This window comes from Dioscorea cayenensis, chromosome 4 (assembly GCF_009730915.1).
Source record: "Dioscorea cayenensis subsp. rotundata cultivar TDr96_F1 chromosome 4, TDr96_F1_v2_PseudoChromosome.rev07_lg8_w22 25.fasta, whole genome shotgun sequence".
NCBI classification, from domain to species: domain Eukaryota; kingdom Viridiplantae; phylum Streptophyta; class Magnoliopsida; order Dioscoreales; family Dioscoreaceae; genus Dioscorea; species Dioscorea cayenensis.
This window is the reverse complement of record NC_052474.1, coordinates 13,515,318-13,537,899: the sequence shown is the minus strand read 5'-3', so window position 1 is coordinate 13,537,899 and position 22,582 is coordinate 13,515,318. Positions and strand designations below refer to the sequence as shown.

At 34.7% G+C, this 22,582-nt stretch overlaps 1 non-coding gene across 1 annotated transcript; it reads left to right on the top strand.

Annotated features, from left to right (window-relative positions):
- Window positions 1-9,963: 9,963 nt before the first annotated feature.
- On the top strand, window positions 9,964-10,070 carry LOC120259760. Its single transcript, XR_005536312.1, has one exon. It is a non-coding gene; the product is annotated as a small nucleolar RNA R71 (small nucleolar RNA).
- The last annotated feature ends 12,512 nt before the right edge of the window (window positions 10,071-22,582 follow it).

Genomic DNA, 22,582 nt, shown 5'->3' with positions numbered 1-22,582 from the left:
AGGAATGAACGCTTCGCATTCATATCGCACAAGCACTTATCACATATGAAATAGTAGGTATTGTTATTTGATTTTGTTCGTTACTAAAATCCATTTTTTTTTGTATCTATGAACAAAATCATAAAAAAAAGGTAAAAAAAAAGACGATTCCATATCTATTTGCGCAACTATCTTACGGTTAAGAATCAATTACCTCTTGTACAGATAGTTATGAAATCGTTTTTATAAATAAACACAAATTTAAACAGAAACGATGATGTTTACGTGCATGTCGTAGATCTTTAAACAGAAACAATGATATTTAAGCATTATTTTAAATGTAATCATCATATGTTAAACAAAAATACATTGATAGTTAAACAAAGATAGCCATGCATAAAGACAAAGATGATGTATTAAATAAACACAACGATATTTACATGACAAATGAAAAAAGTTAGTCGAAAAGAATTTTAAGTTAGGATGAGAGTACATTATAAAGACAAACAAGCTTATGGTTTAGTTCCGTCAGTTGATGTATTGGTTTTCTCACTAATGCCGGTTGCACTCCCTTCCATAGGTATGCGTGCAACATATTTTAATCTTAAATAAAGGATGTTGGTATGTGGTAGCCATAGCTTTTCATTGTCAAGTATTTGTTCAATAAACTGCATGGCATACATAGCACAGTTGACACTTCCTCGTTTATGTCTTGGAGTGTCAATGTTGTGAATTAGGGGGAACGAGGTCGTCGCCATCTTGCCAAACTCCATCTCGACAAAATTGTTGAATAGTTTCCTCTATCGAGAAATACAATTTGAAGTTAGAATTCCAATTAAGAAACTACAATGTATGTGTTCTCTTTAGTATGTAATTTACCATGTCGATGGCGTCTCTAGCGTACTCCTCCCTCTTGTATGAAAAATAATGCCTATACTGTTGTTTGTCGTTATCCAAAATAAGAACATGGAAGTGACCATTAAGGATTATTGGTAGAATGACGATATCAACATCATGTAAATTACAAGCGGCATCTCCGACCATAGTTAAAGTCATCTCAGATACGTCTTCCTATTTAAATGACAACGTACATATTTAAACAGAAACTAATACTGTTAAATGGTAACACATATATTTAAATGTTAACATAAATATTTAATCATACTTACGAGTCTATCCAACAGTTCAGGAAGATCCTTATTATCTCCTGCTCGAATTTATCAAACCCCGTGTATCCGGTGTATCTTTTCTTCTTGGGAAAAAATCCTTCCGCACATCGTCATACTTTTGGTTGGCAAGGACTATAATGTCCATGTTAGTAATTGTTGTTTCTTCGTTGATGTTTCCTTGCCCTTTGTCAGCAGCATTATTCGGTTTTGAGTTATCACCAGAGGGTTCATCACTAGGAATAGCCGAGACATCTTCGACTCCCGATAACAGTCCTTTAGGTGATGCTATTAACGTTGTTGGTGTTCTGTGCTTGGTGCACAAGTTTTTTCATATTGGTCCAACATTGGTTCATCGCTAGTAGTTGTTGCTTCGTGTTGTTGTGGGATTGTGTCTTCCTTCGATCCGGCTTTATCATATGTTAGTTCCACTGAGACAGGGATTTCAATAGCTAGAGATTCAATGATCCTGTCAATATCTTCCGTGATGACATCATCAACTGGAGACACATCCATTGGAGCTTGGTCTACTGCAGGTGAAGCTAGTGTTGGGGCAATTTCCTCAGAGCCCTTGTATCCAGCCGATCAACCGTGGGTAGTGCTACTAGTTGTTTCAATGTCAGCCGGTGGAGAGAGAGAGATTGTTGATTTTCTTCTTGTTGCAAGCCTCTTCCAACGCTGGTCGTCTTTGGATGGCCATCCCAATTATGTCATCGCCTACAAACACCGGGGCTACATCGGTAGCATCAATGTTATACCTAGTAGTGTCGGTGCCGGGTAGTTCACTTGTTGGTAGGGACATAGTATTCAATTGTGAACATCTTTCCAATGCCTCGACAAGAGCAACAAGCCGGGGGAACTCTTTTGTCAGTATTTCACATTCCTGTAACAGACGAAGGGATCGGCGTCAAACGCGCCTTGAAGAGCTTGGCCTCTCTTCTTCCCTCCGAGGCAGTGGTGACGGAGAAATATCAACTCTGCGGTAGGTGGCCTGAACAGAGACTTCTTCATCCGTATTTGCTGCGACCAGTTCAGAAAACTAACATTTGTAAACAACATAATCTCAATGAAACCCCTTAACTTAAAAAATAACCAATGTTGTTAAACACTAATCAATCATTTTTAAATGGTAACCCCTGAAGTTAAACAATAACCAACATTGTTAAACACTAAAACATTTTTTTAAATAGAAAATACCATTGTTAAACAATAACGAGTAAACTTAATAAGAGACAAAGTTTTCTACACAAAAATGCCAATCCAGACAATTGTTAACGTACAATGTGAAATTGTTACAGACATTGTTAATGATTTATTACCTCCTTTCCTTCGAGAGATGACAACATGGGGTCTATCGACGCTTGCTTCTGATAACTATTTTCACCATAACACAGTATCCTTGGGGTATTGTAAAAATGTAGCTTCTTACCTGTGCCGATGAGCTCATAAAACCATATGTTCAGTGCAACCACGCAACCTTTAAGGTACCCTGTGTTGGTCTTCTTCCCAGAGCATCTTTTGCACTTGAGTGGTCATTTGTGGAACGTCCTTCATAAGCCACTTGTGTGTCGCCTGCGCCCATACGTATCATCCTATGCTAGGTAGGTCATTGACATAATCAATAATCCAATTCGGAGCCGAGCATAAGGTGTTTAGGAAGAGGATAGTACCCATGAGGTATTCCATAAGGAGTTTTACAAAAAAATTTCTCCCCTCTACCGAGCAATTTGGTCAAGTGTTCTCTTGATAGATTCTTTGTGTATTTTGTAAGTTTTTGATAAATATTTTTCTTCAAAAGATGAGTGTGTTTTCTTCTTCTGAAATACAATTGCATCTCTATCACATCATAGACCAAGAATGAGAGCCACATCTTCAGGCCTGAAACTCAACAGGCTTATCCCGATCCTGAATTTATTAGTGCGGCCATCATACCTTTGCAACAAAGAATCAAGAAGGCGCTCTCTTGGAATATATGTTCTGGTTCAGCAAGTGCTACAAACGGTGTCCTTTGGATGATCTCCCAGTGTTGTCCATTCATGTGAACTTTCAATTCACCCATAGTCTCCACTACTAGTGTCAAGCAGCATCACCCATTAACTAGGTTAGCTGCCATAATCACAAGCCTATAACAATAGCAATACATTAAACACTATTCAGAACTCTTAAATGGAAAGCTATGTTTTTAAACAAAAAACTCAATTTTTAAACGGAAAACTCATTTCTTAAACTGATACTATTAAACACTACATAATGCATCCATATCAAATTAAAGGGTAAACATACCTTATAAACACTACGTAGCACAATGAAGAACACACACATGTGAGATTGCATAACAATCAAAAAAATCTTTTTAGAACTCTTAAACGAAAAGCTATTTTTTTAAACTGAAAACTCAATTCTTAAAGGGAAAACTAATTTTTTATACTGATACTATTAAATATTAAATACTGCAACCATATCAAATTAAAGGAGAAACATACATTATAAATATTATACAGCACAATAAGATTGCATAACAATCGAAAAATCTCAATGAAAAATAAAACAAAACCCCTAACCAAAAAATCTCCATGCAAACTACAATATAATCCAATAATTACACCATAAAACCAAAAAATCTCCCTTTCTAAGAGAATACTTTACTAATCAAACTGGAAAAAAACCCACAGAATGTAAAAAAACAAAAGAAAACTTCATAACTTCTTCAACGGCGTCCACCTCGCCTCAATACCTTAGAGCATAAACTAATGAAATGCCGAAGAGTTGAGCGGGAGTTCTCCTTCGTGACAGTGGTCTTGTTCTACAGAAGATGTCCAGGCAATGACAACTTTGGAAAAGGAAAAGGTAAAGAGGCGAAGAGAGAAAATAACTAGCGCCAGTAATGTTGTTCTCTGGGGATTACCCTAAAAGAAAAAACCACTTCCTCTCAAAGCAGAAAAATCATTGTCACCAAGGGCGTTATCGTCAAACCATGTCGCACTTGCCACAACTTCCTATGCAATAGATAATTTTGTCCAAAAATTTAAAACTAACTCTGTTAATCCCGGTTACATGCTTGGAGGTTTCAAAATTATTGTATTAAAAAAAGGCTTTTTATAGATACTCAAATTTACGAGAACAATTTGTGCATTTTGCAAACTTAGGGAATGTTTTTGATAATTTTCTGTAAAATTAATAATAATAATAATATATATACATATATAGTACATACAAAAAAAGCAAAACAAACACGTTCTTCTCTGTCAATACAGATATGGTTATATAATATATATTATGCAGGATTTTCAAATTTTATAAATATTTATTATTATTTTTTATACTGTGAGTTTTCAAACAGATGTATATGTCTGGTTTTTTTAATGCTATATCATTTTTTATTATATATAAATAATATATACTAAATGTGTAACATGTCACTTTACGTAATTCTTAAACAAACGCAAACGACATATATATTATTATTCGCAAACAAATATCCCAATATATATATATATATATATAATCCTTTCTAAAACCAAAAAATAAAAAATAAAAAATACAAATTTCTATATATATATATATATATACGGGGAAAACAACCCTAACATCCTTCTCTCTTGCTTTCTCACATTCTCTCTCTCTCTCTCTATCTTATATTTGCAGTTTAGTTTCTTTATTTTTTTAAAAACCTAATATATATATATATATATATAATTTTTTTAAACTCCAAAAATTTTAAAAAGTAAATAACAAACAAAAACCAATATATATTGGAAAAACAACCCTAACCACCTTTTTCTCTTGCTTTGTTTCTCTCTCTCTCTTTCTTATTTTCAGTTTAATATTTTTTTTAAAAAAATGTGCAAGTGTACTGTTTGCGTGTACTTTTTATATTAGTGACATTATGGCTTTAAAAGAGAATCATACACAAACAAACCCAATATATATATATGTACATTATTTACGTAATACTAAGAAAGTATACTAATAGAACTAAATACATATTTTATAATATAATATATAAATTATATTACAACTGATTGATAATGGTTTATTATATATATTAAAAATTTTATATAATAATTATATAATTGTATATATATATTATACGTACTATTTATAGTACAATATAATATTATAAAGTAATATATACATAAAAAATAACAACAAATAAAGTAAAACATTACACGACCCATTTACCTAAATTGTTCAATCTTCGGTTCATCATTGCAATGTAAGCTGTAGCTTATCAAATAAATCTCTGCTAACTTCTTTTTCCTGCATAAGATTTATAAGTGTTAGTTTATGGGTTTAACTATGAAGTGATGCAATGAAATCAAAATAAATATAAGTGAAAGGTAAAACCTCAAATGATACAAAGAACAATCTAAAATAAGAGTCGAAAACTTAAGTGTTGGATTTGCTCATTAAAGCCTAAGAGGTATAATATATAGGCAAAGCAAATCATGCAATTGTATGTTTGGGAAAATTATTTAATTACAATGAATAGGAATTTATAGATAAAGTTAGGTTTACATCATCTCTAATTCCATTCTTTATGAGTTGGCCACTAATTTAAACATTTTCTACCATAATTAACGAAATATTCCTTGGTAACCATATTTTTTTAAAAACCCCTAAAGTATGTGATACGTTCCTCCAAAACAGTTCATCAAATAGTATATGTTAATTTATATATAAATTAATTCGATATTAAACTTAATCAAACCCATCCTAGAGAGGAATTTAAGGTTTTAAAATACAAAAATATCAAAATGTTCTACAAACAACTAGTAAACAATAAAAACCTATCTAATCTAAAAAAAATATAAACAACCAAAAAGATAAATAAAAATAAATAAATTCAAAACACTTCAGAGCAATAATAAAAATTTTGAATACACATAAATTTATTATATATATTTTAAATGTCATGTTGGCACTGCTTTAGCAACAATAACTTAAAATTTTAATACACATAATTTTATTAATGTCTAATCAAAGGCATCTTTAAAATAAATTTAATTTTTAATGAAATGGTACACAATAATAATAATAATAATAATAATAATAATAATAATAATAATAATAATAATAATAGTAATAAAACCCTTTCTTGTGTTCCTAGATCAAAAGAATTCAATAATTAGGAAGTATGATCAATTAATTGCATAGTTAACATGAAAAAAAAAATCTAATGATTGAAGGCAGAGAATGGGAATTCACATAAAAGTGACAACCTTTGTATTAAATCCCTGTACCTTGTGCTCTCAAAATTTAAAATCCTAATATAAATTTATAAAAAGAAAAACAAATGTCACCTATTTCTGGTAACAATTGTCTCAGTCGTTTTCATCCTTCTCTGCCTTGCCGATCAAATAAACCCTACGAAAATGTGATATTCTTCCTTGCTCTCATGGCCATTGTCAGCAGCAACGTCTTCCCTTCTACTGTGAAATCAACACCTCCTTCCACCACCGTTGGGGCATTAAGGTTTCAAAAAGGAAATGAACAAACATGTCTTTATTGACCAAGTAATGGTTAAAAAAGAGCTTTCAAAAACCTCAATGAGAAACATATAGAGAAAGTATGTCAGAGCAACGAAGCTCTTTGGTGAACCAGTGACACTTTCTTTCTCCACCTTCAAGAAATCCAAGCGATTTTGTTGCCGGATCTGGTCACTCAATTATTGACTAAACGTAATAGTAAACCACATAAACATAATTCAAAAGCAAAAGTTTGTAGCCATATAACAACATAAGCTAAACACCCATGAAAATATATAGATCCAGAGAAAGAATGAAAGAAAGATGGATTTGATTATTGGTTTTTGGTAATAATAGAAGATAGAAGGGCTAAGGAAATCTTTGATGTTTTTGAAGAATCTCATCTTCCAGCATTCCCTTGTAAGGCTGTGGCACATGATCGAATGGCGGGAGTTCCGGTGGTGCAGTGGAGGATGATGAAGATGCTTCTCAACCTACGGTGTGGAAATGACAAAATATCTCTAAGAAAAACATTAATTTTTTCACTAAATTCATGCCGGACCAAAAACCTAGCTGCTTCTCCTACCCTTACACTTGAAATTTCCACCCTCAATGTCGGGATCTCTTTCTCGCGCTCTTGTGATTTGTTTTTATTTGTGGATCGCTTTATATGATGGAAAATGAGCGATTTTGTTGCCGAATTTGGTTGTCAAAGTTACCATTTTTTTTTAAAAAAAACAATGAGCAAAGTCAACTTTGAGGGAATATATAGCAAAATTAATAATGCAAACAAATTATCATGTTATTATGTTATTTTATTTGCCTATAAATTTTTGAAATAATTTGGTAAAAAAGAAGTTTTTTTAATAAATTTCCTATTTGATAACATTTATTATTCATAACATGTATATTAAATTTGTGAAATAAAAACCATATATTTAGTAAGAAAAACACATGGCCGTGTAAAAATTACCCATGAGCGTGTGACCATCACAAGGTCATTCATTGGGTCTGACACATGCCCCTGTGTTCTCTCGGGATGAGCTCTAAACGAAAACACACGCCCGTGTAGAAATTCCACACGGCTGTGTGTCTTCTCTGGATGACTTAGAAAAAATTACAGACTCTGGAGAAAAATTTCTGCACAATTACACACACTCAGAGCCTGTCTATACTATGAAAAACTGACCAGAGAATCATGGAGAACATGCTCAAATGACTAAGAAACTTCACCAATCACAATTAAGCATACTAAACCCTAACAATCCACGAGAAAAACATAGCAAAAGCATGTAAAAGATTAAGACACCAACACTAAAGCTCTTATTCATGCAAGTACTAAACTAAACCCTTGAAAAATAGTAAAAACTTGGGTTGTCTCCCAAGAAGCGCTTGTTTAATTTCACTAATCTTGATGTACCTCTTCTTACCTCATGGGGGCTCATAAATGAAGGTTTCCCTCTTATGGACAACTTGAAAGCATGATGAACATAATCTTTTCAAGGTAAAGGGGGAGTTATCAAGCTTGGTACAACACAAGGGTTCGTCACCCTTACTCCATGCTTGCATATCCCCATTAGCCTTGGGGAGCTTCTTGTGACGTCTCCTTGCTCGCTTCATCTTTTGGCTCATCCTCTTCATAATCCCTGGAGTAGGTTGCATCTTGTCCTCTAGACCAAGTGATAAGACTTCTTTGTTCTCCACTTCTTGATCTAGCACCCCTTCATACAGGTTCAGACACATTATTTCCTGCACGTATTCATCAATTAACTCATCAGTATTGTCAAGAAAGTAAAGAGTATCATCAAAATCAAGAGAATGTCGCATGGCTTCGGTGAGGCGGTATGTCAACTTGTCATCACCAACTCGTAAAGTCAACTCCCCACCGTCCATGTCAATGAGGGCCTTGGAAGTGCACAAGAACGACCTCCCAAGTATTAGCAGAACTTCGACATCCTCATCAACATCCAACACTATATAGTCTACAGGAAATATGTACTTAACAACTTTCACAAGTACATCTTCAATGATACCCCTCAGATGCCTAACTGTTCGATCCGCCAATTGATGTGTCATTCGAGTGGGCCTAGGCTCTCCCATGCCTAGCTTCTGAGAGAAAGTATAAGGTATGACGTTGATGCTAGCCCTTGAATCCGCCAATGCCTTTTCTTCACCCAAATTACCAATGTTACATGGAATGACAAAGCTTCCGGGGTCCTTCTTCTTGTTTGTCATATTCTTTTGTAACACCGCCGAACATGAAGCATCTAGAATAACAGATGCACTCTCCTCCAACTTTCTCTTGTTGCTTAAGAGGTCCTTTAGAAACTTTGCATAATGAGACATTTGAGACAATGCCTCAACAAATTTAATGTTGATGTGTAACTGCTTGAATAGACCCAAGAACTTCTTGTATTGCTCATCATTTTGGTCATTCTTTAACCTTGAAGGGTAAGAGATTCTTGGCTTGTAAGGTGGGGGTGCCACCTCTTTTTCTTTGTTGGCTCTCTCCTCAACCTCCACAACCTCGGGTGCTTCAACATCGGTCTTCTCACTCAGGAGCCTACCCTCAACTTCATGACCACTTTTCAAAGTAATCTCCTTCACATGTTCTCTTGGGTTTGTCTCCGTGTTGCTAGGCAAACTCCCTTGAGGTCTCTCTGATAATAACTTCACAATTTACCCCACTTGATTCTGTAAGTTGTGCAATGATGTAGTGTGGTTGGGAAGTGTGGCTTCAACCGATTGAAATCTCGTATCCGATGATTTAATAAACTTGGTCAAAGCTTTCTCTAAATTGGCCATCCGGTTTTCCAACCCTAAAACTCAATTCTCCATGTTAGGGGCTTGTTGTTGGAAACTCGGTGGTTCCATGGTCTTCTGTTGCCCTTGATTACTCCAAGAAAGGTTAAGGTGGCTCCTCTACCCTGGATTGTAGGTATTGCTATACGGATTTCCTTGACCTCTCATTATATTACCCACAAAGTCAACCTGTTCCACTGAGAATGTACCACCAATAGAAATCAGGAAATCAGATGGAGCATGTCCTCCCCACAGGCAGTGCAAATCGTTACGGTCGCCACTCTAGGAGAAGTTAGAGTATTTAACTTCTTGTTCAATGACTTAACTTAGCCACCAATAAGGTAACTACATCAATCTTATGAAGTCCAGCTATCTTCTTTCTGTCCCTTGTGTTCCACAAATAACTGTTCATAGTCATTTCTTCGATGAGATGTCGAGCTTCTGCAGGGGTCTTGCTCCCTAAGGTACCTCCTGCTGCAGCATCAAGTACCTGCTTCGTGCTTGGGTTCAACTTACTATAGAATGTTTGAATAGTCATCCACTCGAGGAACCCATATTGAGGACATTTCTGCAAGAGCTCCTTGAACCTATCCCATGTCTCAAAAAGAGACTCAAATTCCGTTTGAACAAAAGAGGATATTTCATTCCTAAGCTTTGCGGATTTTTTGGAGGAAAATATCGGGCAAGAAAACTTCTACCATCTCCTCCCATGTAGTGATCGATGCTCTAGGTAATGAATGTAGCCATTGCTTCGATCTCTCTTTCGAGGAAAATGGGAATGCCCTCAACTTGATAGCATCATCCATAACACCATTAATCTTGAGCATGTTGCACACCTCCAAGAAGTTCTCTATCTGATTGTTTGGATCCTTATCGGCCAAACCATTAAACTGCCGACTGCTGTAACATCTGGATGAAAACTAACTTGAGCTCAAAACTCTGAGCATTAATCGGTGGCCGCACAATACTAGACTACGTGCCAAGAACTGCTGGTCTGCCATAATCTGAGAGTTTCCTCTGCTACTCATTTTGTTCTGCCATATTATCAGACCCTTCAACTTCTATTTAAGCTTGCTTAGACTTTTCTTGCTCAGGTTCTTTTCCCCTTCTATGAATCCTTTTTCCAATGTCCGGATCTTCTTCAACCAATGTCGAAGGGTTTCATTGGGTCATAACTTGGAGCTGCAACCAAAAAAAGGAAAACAAATCAGAATGATGGAAGAATAAGAAAGTGTGAAATAAAACAAGTGATGAATAGCTAAAATAGCAAAGTGCAAAGTGTATCCAAAATGTCTATTCCCCGCTAACGGTGCCAAAAACTTAACACAACCCTTACGAGTGCGTACCGCAAGTGCACGGGTTTTCGAAGTAATAAAGTACCCTAGTAAGTGGGTAGTCGTATCCAAAGGAAATAGTGATCAGAAACATAAGAATTTCTACTTAACTATGGTGAATATGATTTAAAGTGGTGTGAACAATATCGATACAAATACAAATAAAAAGAACAAGAAGGAGATGCAGTAAAATGATAGGAGAGGCAATCGATAGAAAGTGGGGCACCCGGACAATGCTCATCTTAGGACTATTGTTTCAAGTGCAAGACCGATCATTATATCTCCTAACTGATGTTTAATGAGTCGTGGAAATCCTTTAACACACAGTCCCAAATCTAAGGTCAACCGTGACTAACCCTACACTATGCCCCGGTAGAAAGGAATGCTCTCGACGTCTCACACTGCGCAAGGTTGTATAAAGCTATAAGGACTTCAAGTGATAAACCCTATTCACAAATTTAGATCTAACCCCTTGATTCTGGCGAAAAACCCCTAGTCACAATTAAGGCTCACCACTAAGGATTACTTCAACGTTTCACTCTATTGCTTGCGCAACTAAGCCCCAGCGGAGTTCCTCTCTAAGCACTACACTCTATTGTGACCACAAAAAACTCTTGGAACATAGAGGTAGGATAAATCGCACCGGAAGGGAAAGGGTACGTTCCACTACCTCTAGATTCACCCTCTCAACCCTCTCCAATCTAGCTTGTCTAACCCTCACGGTGTGTCACTCATCCACAAGGATTACCAAGATGGATTCTCAACCCTAGTGCCACTCTAAGGGAAAATCACTTCAACAAGCATTCAAGATTGGAACTCAATTAGAACACTAATTAAAGAAAACATAATGAAAGGTCAATGAAACAAAATCATCCTAGGGTTTACAAGTCCAACCATCCACTAGGGGTTTAACTCTCCATAGAGCAAGATACAACTAATAATGAATCCGAAAGTAAAAACATGCAATCCATAAGTAAAACCCCCTTGTAGTCCGTATCGATGGTTTTGTGGAGTAACTTCATCTTCTCCAAAGATTCTCTCGGCAAGCCTAGGGCACAACTCGCCGAATCAATGCCGACGAAAACTCATCCCAATAACTATCTTCAGAAGGAACACGGTGTTGAAGGCCGTAGAACTACTCCAAACACCTTTTCAAAGCCTCTCCAAACCTTAGCCGCGAGCGCCTCCAAAGTTAGGGAGAAGATGGGAAAAATATTAGAAAAAGATTGCTCAAAACGCCTCAAGTCGCGACTTAAATAGGGCTGAAATCGGGTATCCACACGGGCGTGTGGAACATCCACATGCCCGTTTGAATCTCCAGGAATCTAATTTTCAGCGCACTGTGAACAGTAACTGCTATTATGATTTGCTATAGTACTTTACTACAGTAAACTGCTATAGTACTTTGCCAAACGAATCCACACTTTTCATCAAGGTCACATGAATGAGCACACATCCATGCGGTAGATCGCGTTGTGTCTTTAATAAAATCACATTCAAGGAAGATCTTACTGTGTTGCACAAGTCAGAACACATAAGCGTGACTGCATTTGTGCCTCTCCAATTTGCATGTTCACTCAAGCACGATGGAGGTTGTCACACACTCACATTTCTTTGAGCACAATTTGTGTCTTCACGTTTAGTCACTCCAAGATTTCATCAACAAATTGCATCCATGATCTACTTTTGGTTTCTTTCTTTCATAATTGTCTCCACAACCCTACATGCCCAAAAGAACACAAATACACATGTATAAGCGATAAAATCTGAGAAAATTAATGCTCAATGTAAGAAAAGAATACTTCGCATTACTAATACACAAGCACTTATCATCCTATCAAAGCTTTTCCTCTACACATAATCATAACATTGGTGAATTACTGTGCATGTTACTAGTCAAAGCTTTTGTATTCCAATTTATTATTCTAAATAAATACAAACAACTATGAAATAATCCTAAATCAACTTTTCACAAACCATAAAAAAATAATAAGAAAACTTACTTTAAGAAGGTCATTAAGAGCTAAAATTCTTTAGAAAATCAATAAAGCTATTTGACTATCTTTTGTGAAGAGATGGCTTCCTCAAGTGGAACAGTTCAACTTGTTTTTTTGTCATTCATTAATCTATCCAAGACCATTTCCACGTCCATATCATCATATCCTTCCATGTCGCATAGCGCTTCTAATAATTTTTCCTTCCTTTTTTTCTTCCTTGCCTGATCAATTGATGCTAGCAATGCACCCAATCTATCCCCAACTTACTCCATAGCAACATTTTCACCAATGTTCCTTATTGTGTGACTAGTCCTAGTGCCAGTCTTGCTTGCAGATGACCTCAATGCTTCATGTCTTTGGCTATTTGCCTCAAAAGCTTCATTTTCCATTGACTCATTAGATGGAGGCACATTGTTGTCTTTAGGGTTTGTATCACTAAATTGGTCATAGATTGAATGCGCATGATCACCGGTGGTATGATCATTATTATTCATGTGCGTATGCATGTATTTATGTATGCAGTTTTCTTAAAGAATAAACTATCACCAAATCCAATGACAAACAAAGCATGAGTTCTATACAGATGATCAGTAACACATTAAACCATACAACTTTGTTAAGTTTTATTAATAAACAAAGCATGAAAAATTCATGTCTCAAAGTCTCATTGGATAGTATTTCTTTGTAGATGTTTTACTCGATAAAAATCAAGTACAAAAATTTAGTGGAGCTCGATTATAATTAAAGAATGCGTAACCGTAATTCAAATATCAAAGTCAGTATTTTTTTTAGAAAGGATCAGTGGATAACTAATGTGATTCTTATCCAATGTAGTAAACTTCCTATGTTAAACAAAACACAAAAAATTTGTAGTCAAAATTGATCATTGATACCTTTACAATCCAATTCAACAAAGTTCCGAGGATTCTCAAAGCATGCAGAATTACACCTCAAAGTGAACAGATACTATATTTAAAAAATGATCACTCACACAGTTGCACAAATTGTAATTCAATGTTCACGGACTAAATGTTGCTCGGATGATAAAGTAATAAAATTACTGACATTTAGTTAAGCTCATAATCAAAGCATAAAAAATATAATTCGTAGTCCACAAGTGATCACAAATATAATCACTGCTCTATCTAGAAGAAAATAGTTTTAATTACTATTTTAGTCCCTGCAATTTTCTCTCTCTATCTTTTTAGTCCTTACACTCAAGAGTCCACCCTTTTAGTCCTTGTACTTTTGAAAATAAGTAAAAGTAGTCCAACCCGTTACTCACCGTTAGCTTTGCCGTCTATTTCATCCTACGTGGATTTTTAGAATATAATATTATTAAATAATGTAGAAAAAATAATAAAAAATAAAAAAACTAATAATTCTCGGTTTCGAATTCAAACAAAGGATTTGAATTGAAACCCCGCCAACCCTCTTTTCTCTGTTTTTCCTCGCGTCTCCCTAACAACATCAAATTGAATGACCCATCGATCTCCTCCACCACAAGGACCACTAATACTTCAAAGAATAACAAGGTCATAAAAATACATGAAAAACAATGAATATCTAACAAATCACAACATACCTTTAATGTTGTTTCAACAATAGATTTAAAAAATTTGCATAAGTTACAGATCAACAAAGCTTTTTACCAAAACTTCCAAAATTTACAAAATATTCAAAGAAATTGTGATCACAAATTAGGTAATTGACTTGCTCCTTCCTTGTGGATGAAATCAAGGTTGAATACATTTTCTACATATAGGGCTTGGGGACTCCTCAATTATTGAAATGGGGAGATTGCTCAACAGCTCCAATAAGAGTGCAACCATTGCAGATGATGGATAAGAAGGCAACACCAGGAAAAGAAAGGATTGGCGGTCACGATGACCATTGTGGGTATAGAGAGGAAAGAAAAGGGACCGGCGATCATGATTACCATTGTGAGCGGAGGAGGGAACCGACAATCACGATGACCGTTGTGAGTGGAGGAGGGGACTGGTGGTCACGATGACCATTGCAGGCGTAGAGAGGGAAAAGAGGGGGCCAACAGTCATGACGACCATTATAAGATTTAGTTTTTTTAATTATTTTTTTCCACATTATTAAATAAAATTATATTCAGGAAAAGTCACGCAGGATGAAATAGACGTCAAAGCTGTCGGTGAGTAACTAGTTGGACTATTTTTACTGGTTTTAAAAAAGCATAGTGACTAAAAGGGTGGAATCTTGAGTGGAAGGACTCAAAAGGTAGAGAGAAAAGTGCAGGAACTAAGATAGTAACTAAACCAAGAAAATACCATTTTAGAAAAAATCAAACAACAATTACAATTTTGAATATAAAACTAATTTAGCAACCAAATATCCTCAAGAATTGATATAATCTCACATGCAATATCCATATAGATCAAAATCCAATTTTTATTTGAGAAAAATGAAAGATCTGAAAACACAAGAAGCATTTTACATGAGAATAGGGATTTTAAATGTATTCTTAGATTCTTAAATCCATTTGATTAAAATAAAATAAAACAAAAGAAAACTTAGAATTCCAATAAAGAAACTAATGAGAGATCATTAAAGGTGAAAACTTTGTGTGTTTTCAAGAATAGAGATGGATTAAACCCCAAATTTCCCAAAGAAAATCCTCACACTAGTATGAAAACCATTTTACATGATTCAAAGAGGTGTATGCCAAAAAATCCACATCCACATCTATGAAACCAAAAAATCCAAAAAAAAAACCCCATCTATGAAACAAAAAAAAATCCATAGATTGAAAAAAAAATATACACACATCAAATGACCCAAAATACAACAAAAATACAAGAAAATTTGAATCAAAACTCAACCAATCAAAGAAAAAAGAGATAATAGTAACAAATCGCAAGGGAAAACAAGGGGAATCGAAGGCCACGGTAGTATTGACGGTGACGGCCACGACAGCGATGATGCTATCACCTCGAGATGCAGTCCACCTCACTATAGCAATAACATTCTGAATTAGGTTGTTGATAGTGACGACGGCAGAGGTCTTGACGGTGATGGTGACGGTGACGACGGTGTCAATGGTGACAATGGATGGAGAGGATGAGGGAAGATCAGAAAGAAGGAAGAGATACAATGCATTTCGAAGAGATTCAATCGGTTAGGGAAATGGGGAGGAACTCATTATTTTTATGTTAGCTAGTTTAGCCACTTCAGTAACAAAAGCACTAAAGTGGATCTAGTTATGTTTTCACTTCTTGTGGAAGTAGGGGAAGTGCCAATGCCCCCATTTTATTATTTATGAACATATGAAGTGGAGGGAAGACAACCCACTTCCCCACACTTCAGCCCAAGTGAACAAGCCCTAAGTAAAGATCCAAAATAAGTCTGCAATGGATCAATCATAGATCCTCATTAATATCTTGTTATACTCCCTCTGTTCTAAATTAGATGTTATTTTAGCAGTTTGCACAAGAATTAAGAAAAACAATATAGTTAAATAACCAAACAACCCATTGTCTTGGGACTACAATTATAGTTGAATATGATTCTCTTCATTAATTTTTTTTTCACCCATTATATCGTTGGTTTCTTTTCTATTTTCAAAATACTCCAATTGACATGTTTTACCACCAAATTTTACATTTTAAAATTTTGAAAATCCATATTTTTCAATGAATAAAATTTCTTCCCACTAAAATTTTTAATTTAAAATTATGGATATATATATAATTCCCACCAAAACTTATCCTATAAAATGAACCACTGGTAAGACAAGGTTATCAATAGATGGATTTACATGAAATAGATTTAAATATAGAAGGAGATAGGCTACAAAGGCAAGTACAAATTCAATTGCAAGATCTTAATGTTGATGCTGCTACCGCTATTGACCTCAATATCAGTCCAACTTCATTAATATTTGAGATAACTTCATCAAATCATTTACAATTCAACTTGAATAGTGCACCCTGTGAAGAAACAGTATTACTCCTATAAATTTAAACTTGAATGGCTCAGATGCACTTGGTTAAGTAACTTCAACTCTTGTAGTAAGATTGCATCAGGAACAAACTCGGATATTGGTAAGTATGTTAACCTTCTTTTCATATTATTTTAAAATTTTCTAATATGCTACTGTAAAAAAAAGAAGTTTCTAATAAAATTTAAACTGTTCTTTATGAATACATTAACCTAGTTTTCTACCAATTTTCAAGTGTAAACAAAGTTGGTTATGATAAAAACAATCATTGATACGTAAGTCAACTTGTTATCAAGTAAAAATAGATACTTATTTAAATCAAAATAGTTATTTACTCTTTTTAATTTATCTTACGGAGGGAGCATGTAAGATAAAAACAATATAGTTTTATTTAAATCAAAATAGCTGTGGATAAATTAACTTGTAATCAAATATGATCAAAGTTAATTTAAATTAAAACTAGTTTGCATGGTACAAGATAAAAATAAGGTTTTATTTACTATTGTAGGACTAAAAAGCTTATTGCTAATTTATTTATTTTTTTTAATTTTACGAATATGCTTAATTTTTTTTTTCAATTTTCTAATAGAAGAAAGTAATGATGATAATCAAAATGTGGAACTACCACAAGCACAAAGTCATACAAGTGAAATGATAAGTTTGAGTAATGAGCAACGCAGAGCCATATATGATATGCTTCTACAAAAAAATATCAGTTGAAAGTTGAAAAGGGGGGTGACAATTACTGTAGCATCACTATCCTATATTTCCATACATACTATTCAATGCATTTGGAAGCAATCAAAAAACTACGACAATGTATCTCATAGGAAAACAGGAAATTATGGTCGCAAAAGAATTCAAATTGACTTGACTAGATTGAAAGAGATCCCTTTACATAAATGAACAACCCTCGAAACTTTATCATGTGCCATGAAAGCAAGAAAGACAAAATTGTTTCACCTTCTAAAGTCAGGAGCGATACACCGGTATTCAAATGCTATAAAAGCCTTTCCTCAAGGAAGAAAACAAAACATCTAGACTACAAGTTTGCTTATCAGTGATTGAGGAAAGTAGCATGCCACATAATCAAACTTTTAAAAGAATGTATAATGTTATTCATATTGATGAGAAATGGTTCTATATAACAAAAAAAAAAAATCTGAAAATTACTACTTGCTATCCGATGAAGAGGATCCACCACTCATCTGTAAAAGTAAAAAACTTTTATTGGAAAAGTCATGCTTTTAGTTGCTATAGCTCCCCCAAGGTTTGATTCACAAGGTTCTGAACTCTTTTTATGAAAAATTGGCATATTTCCTTTTGTCAAAAAAGATGTAGCTAAAAGGGGTAGTGTTAATAGACCAACAGGCACATTGGAGAGTAAATTAACCAATAGCTTTAGTAAATAGAGAAGCTGTAAGATGTTACTTGATTGAGAAAGTATTGCCCACCATCAAGGAAAAATGCCTAAGAGAGGATCTAAGAAATCTAATATTCATTTGACAAGACAATGCAAAACCCCATATCGATCCTGATGATGATGTTTCTCCAAGTTACTGCACAAGATGGTCTTGTTATTCATTTTATGAATCAACCAGCAAACTCTTCAGATTTGAATGTGTTAGACCTTGGGTTTTTAGTGCGATTCAATGCTTGTAATATAAGGAGTCACCTAAATCAGTTGATGAACTTATTGATGTTGTGAAGTTATTTGATGTTTTTCCTACAATGAAGTCTAATAGTATATTTCTCACATTGCAATTGTGTATGATGGAAATCATGAGAGCAAGGGGATCCCATTAATATAAAATTCCACATATCAAGAAGGCAATGTTAGAACTTGAAGGCAATCTTCCCTACTCAACCTGAAAATGCCCTTTCTGCATTGGTAGAAGAAGTTCTCAATTATTTAAGATAAATGTAGAAGAAATCTCTTGTACAACATTGCAAAATCTAATCCAAATTTGTTTTAAGTGATGATCTTTTTCTTAAATCAGATTGACTTCTACGGCTAATGTTTCCAACCAGTTCAGAATAAATCTGCAAGTTATTTTATAAAATATTTCATTTTTATCCATAAACCAAAAACCTTCACATAATATCATATTTAAGATTGACTAATAGCATATATATATATATATCCACTATATTTTTAAATCTTTGGCTTGTAGATAACAAATTCTTTAAGAACTTCTTGAACATTATTTAACAACTCGACATAAATTAAAATGAAAATACACTCAACAATCCGGCACCACATAAATAAGAGATAATTTTTTTTTGATAATTTGATATTTTTTTTCCAAATACCCCTTAACTATGTATTTGGATTATTTGATAATCCAAATAATCCAAAACATCAACAAACTAAAAATCTAATTTTACCAAAAAAAGCAATTACTAAAATAAAGGAGTTACTGAATAAAAGTTTGGAAGCTAAATTTTTAACATGACCTTAACTACTTGCAATTCTTTCTCCTCAAAAACTTTTACTCCTTCCTTAGGGAATTTGAGCAAGTCAAACTGAAGATTTGCTGGTACATTCAACTTGAAACGTCATACATGTTCTTTTTCTTCTGTAATAACCTTTTCCTGCAAAGCTTCTTCTCTTTCTTCAACGGGTTTGTTTAAGTGAAATCCAAGATCGGTTGGTACAATTAGGTTAAAACATGGTGTATCATTTTTTCTTCCTCGGTAGACATTATATCAAAATCAAACGAAGGTTTAGATCCCACACCTATGAAACATGGATCGAGTCTTTACATCTTTTTTATGTTCTTTGTTGGTCGTTCACTTGAAACTATGTTTATAAATTATTTAGTGGATTTCATTAATAGATTTTGGAAATTGAAATTACTTATTAAATAAGCATAGAGTTCGGAAAAAAAAAGAAAGCTCATCTTGGTAACATAAAATGATATTTTGAAATTTTTTTTCTCTTCTTAAAACGACATCTAATTCAAAATGGAGGGAGTAATAAAAATGTTGCCGAAAAATTAATGGGAGACAATTTCTTATGGGACCATCACTTAAACTTTTATGAAAGAAAGTGTAGTTTCACCCGGCCTTTAATATGATTAACTTTCCAAAATAAAGACTCACAAATAAACTTTTTTTAATTTTTTTTTGTACTTCAAGGGATTGTGGGATTTCAACTTCCATTAGAGGCAAGCCCCTAATGTTAATTACCCTGGACACTTGGTTGTGCTTGCCCGCAAGTGTACGGGGTCGCCAAGTAATACCCTGTGAGTGACATAGGGGTCGTATTCCACGGGGCTAAGGAGCTCCTATTACTCCTCCATCACTTACTTTCTAACCTTACAACTTAAACATGGTATTTCACTCTAATACGTGCAACAATACTAATAAATCACAAGTATAACAATTCCAAGGCAAGTTAGAAATCACAAGAGCAATAATAATGATAAATAGGCCTAGGGATGAGGATCCCCATGAGGGGTCGTCATGATATATGGATGCATAAGAACAACATGGCAAGGGTGGTTTAGACTGATGATCTCAAAATTAGTTCAACCCCAATCTCTCGGCGGTTAAACCCTAATCCCATGCAAATAATGACAAGGATCTCTCCCTAATCACATTCCTATGATTGCATTAAGTGAAGGAAGATCAAGCAATAAGGATACACTTAACCTAAGTCCATCCTTATAATTCGGAGGGGCTACCAACATCCAATTTCTCGGCATGTCGATACAAGAATACCCTTTCTAGCTCATTCATGATCTAGTACATGCGAGTAGGTCACATCTACACGTACAACTCAATAAAGAACTAAGGATCTCTCCATTTTATAGTTCTAGACATGAAGAACAATGAGCCAAACCATAAATCACACCAATGCATTCCAAAATAAAAGTATAGCATCCACAATACATGATGAACCCCCCAAGGTTCACCTACATCCGGTGGCCTTGGGGGTCTAGTGTGCCATCATACAAACAAGAATCACAAACTCAAGAAACCTAAGAAATAAAAGCATAAATGACACCCCCTATTCCGAATGATGGTGAAGAAGAACAATGCCGGCCGAATGACATTTCCTCTAGCCCAAGGAATGCCGAATGTTCCTCCTTCCTTGATGATGAAGCTTTCCCCTTGAAGTTCAAGCCCTTAATCACCTCCAAGCCTCAAGCTAAACTCTCCCCAATATGATGTCTTCGTTTCTCCTCTCCTCTCCAAAGTTTAGGCTGCCCAAGATCTCCAAAAGTCCCACAAAAGAGCCTCCAAATGCCCTCATATACTCCCGGTATACTCCCTCTCAAAACCAGCCCGTATGCCCTCAAAATAGACTCAAAACACCCTCAAAATGGCCTCCATACTAGCGGTATACCAGCTCAAATTGGCCTCCATAATGGCGGTATACTGGCTCAATGAGCTCCTCATTGAGGCCGTTTGGGGTAGGCAAAAATGCACTCCAGCTCAAGTAATAGTATCCATACTGGCTCAATGAGCACCTCATTGAGCTAGTATTCCTTCAAACATATTATCCTCTTCTCTGGCTACTGTAATCATCCCGGACTTAATCCAGAGCAGCATTGAGGCCGTATGCCATGGTTCAATTTCTGACTTGAAAACTCTCCAGGTGCTACAATTGCAGCTACAGTGATCTTGCTAAAGTGTCGATGCTACAGTACCACTGCTACAATACTCCAGATAGAGTGAATACGCTACAGTACCATGACCTGGTTTTCTTCTCTTTTTCACCCAAATTGTATGTTCGTGTCCTCCGTGGCGTTCATGTGCCCTGCAAAGCAAATAACATACGATTAAGCACAAAACAGGCATCAATTCTTATAAAAAAATACATGCTAGAAGTATGGAATACATATACTAAAATATGTACATTTAGACACTTATCAACATTGTCACAGGAGCCTCCGATTAAAAATAAGTGTGAACAAGAAAACAAGTTGGAACAATCAAATTCATTCATTTTAATAAACAGGAATTCATAGACTTCATTGAAAGTACAAAGGGTTTGAAATTTAATCATCTTAATCCTACTTTACTTATTTCCTTTTATCTATATGCAACTTAGACTTATGTACCTAAGTAAACAGTGATTATAGCTTTTCATCTCTTTCTAACTATTTCACCGAAAAACACACTTTGAAATTTGTTGACTTTTGGTCTTTGTTGAATTTTGAAATTTGCATCTTGAACATGATTTAGGCTTCAAGTTGTAAATCCTCCACATTTTGAGAGTCACCAACTTGATGATTTGAAATTCTTAAAAAAAAAAACCTTTGCCATGTTGTGCTTGTGAAACTTTTTGCAACTTGTGAACTCTTCAAACTTTAACTTTTGAAGCATTAAGGCTGTTGAGCTCATTGGTTGATTCATTTAAAACTTATATCTTGGACATTTGAGTGTGCATCTTGGATTTGATTTGGATTTCAAGTTGTGGAATCTCTATGTTGATTGATCTCAAACTTGATTTTACATGTTTTGAGTTTTCAAAAGCTTCGATTCTTATAGTTGTGAAACATTTTGCAACTTGTGAACTCTTCAACCCTCTAAATTTTAATGCCTTGAGGTTGTTGAGCTCATTTGTTGATTCATTTAAAACTTCATCTTTGACATTTGAGTTTGCATCTAAGATTCGGTTTGGATTTCAATTTGTAAAATCTCTATTTTGATTAATCACAAACTTGAATTTATATGATTTGACTTTTCAAGAGCTTCGGCTTTTATGCTTGAGAAACTTTTTGCTACTTGTGAGCTCTTCAACCCTTTAACTTTTGAAGTCTTGAGGCTATTAAACTAATTTGTTAATTCATTTGAAACTTGTATCTTGAACATTTGAGTTTACATCTTAGATTTGATTTAGATTTCAAGTTGT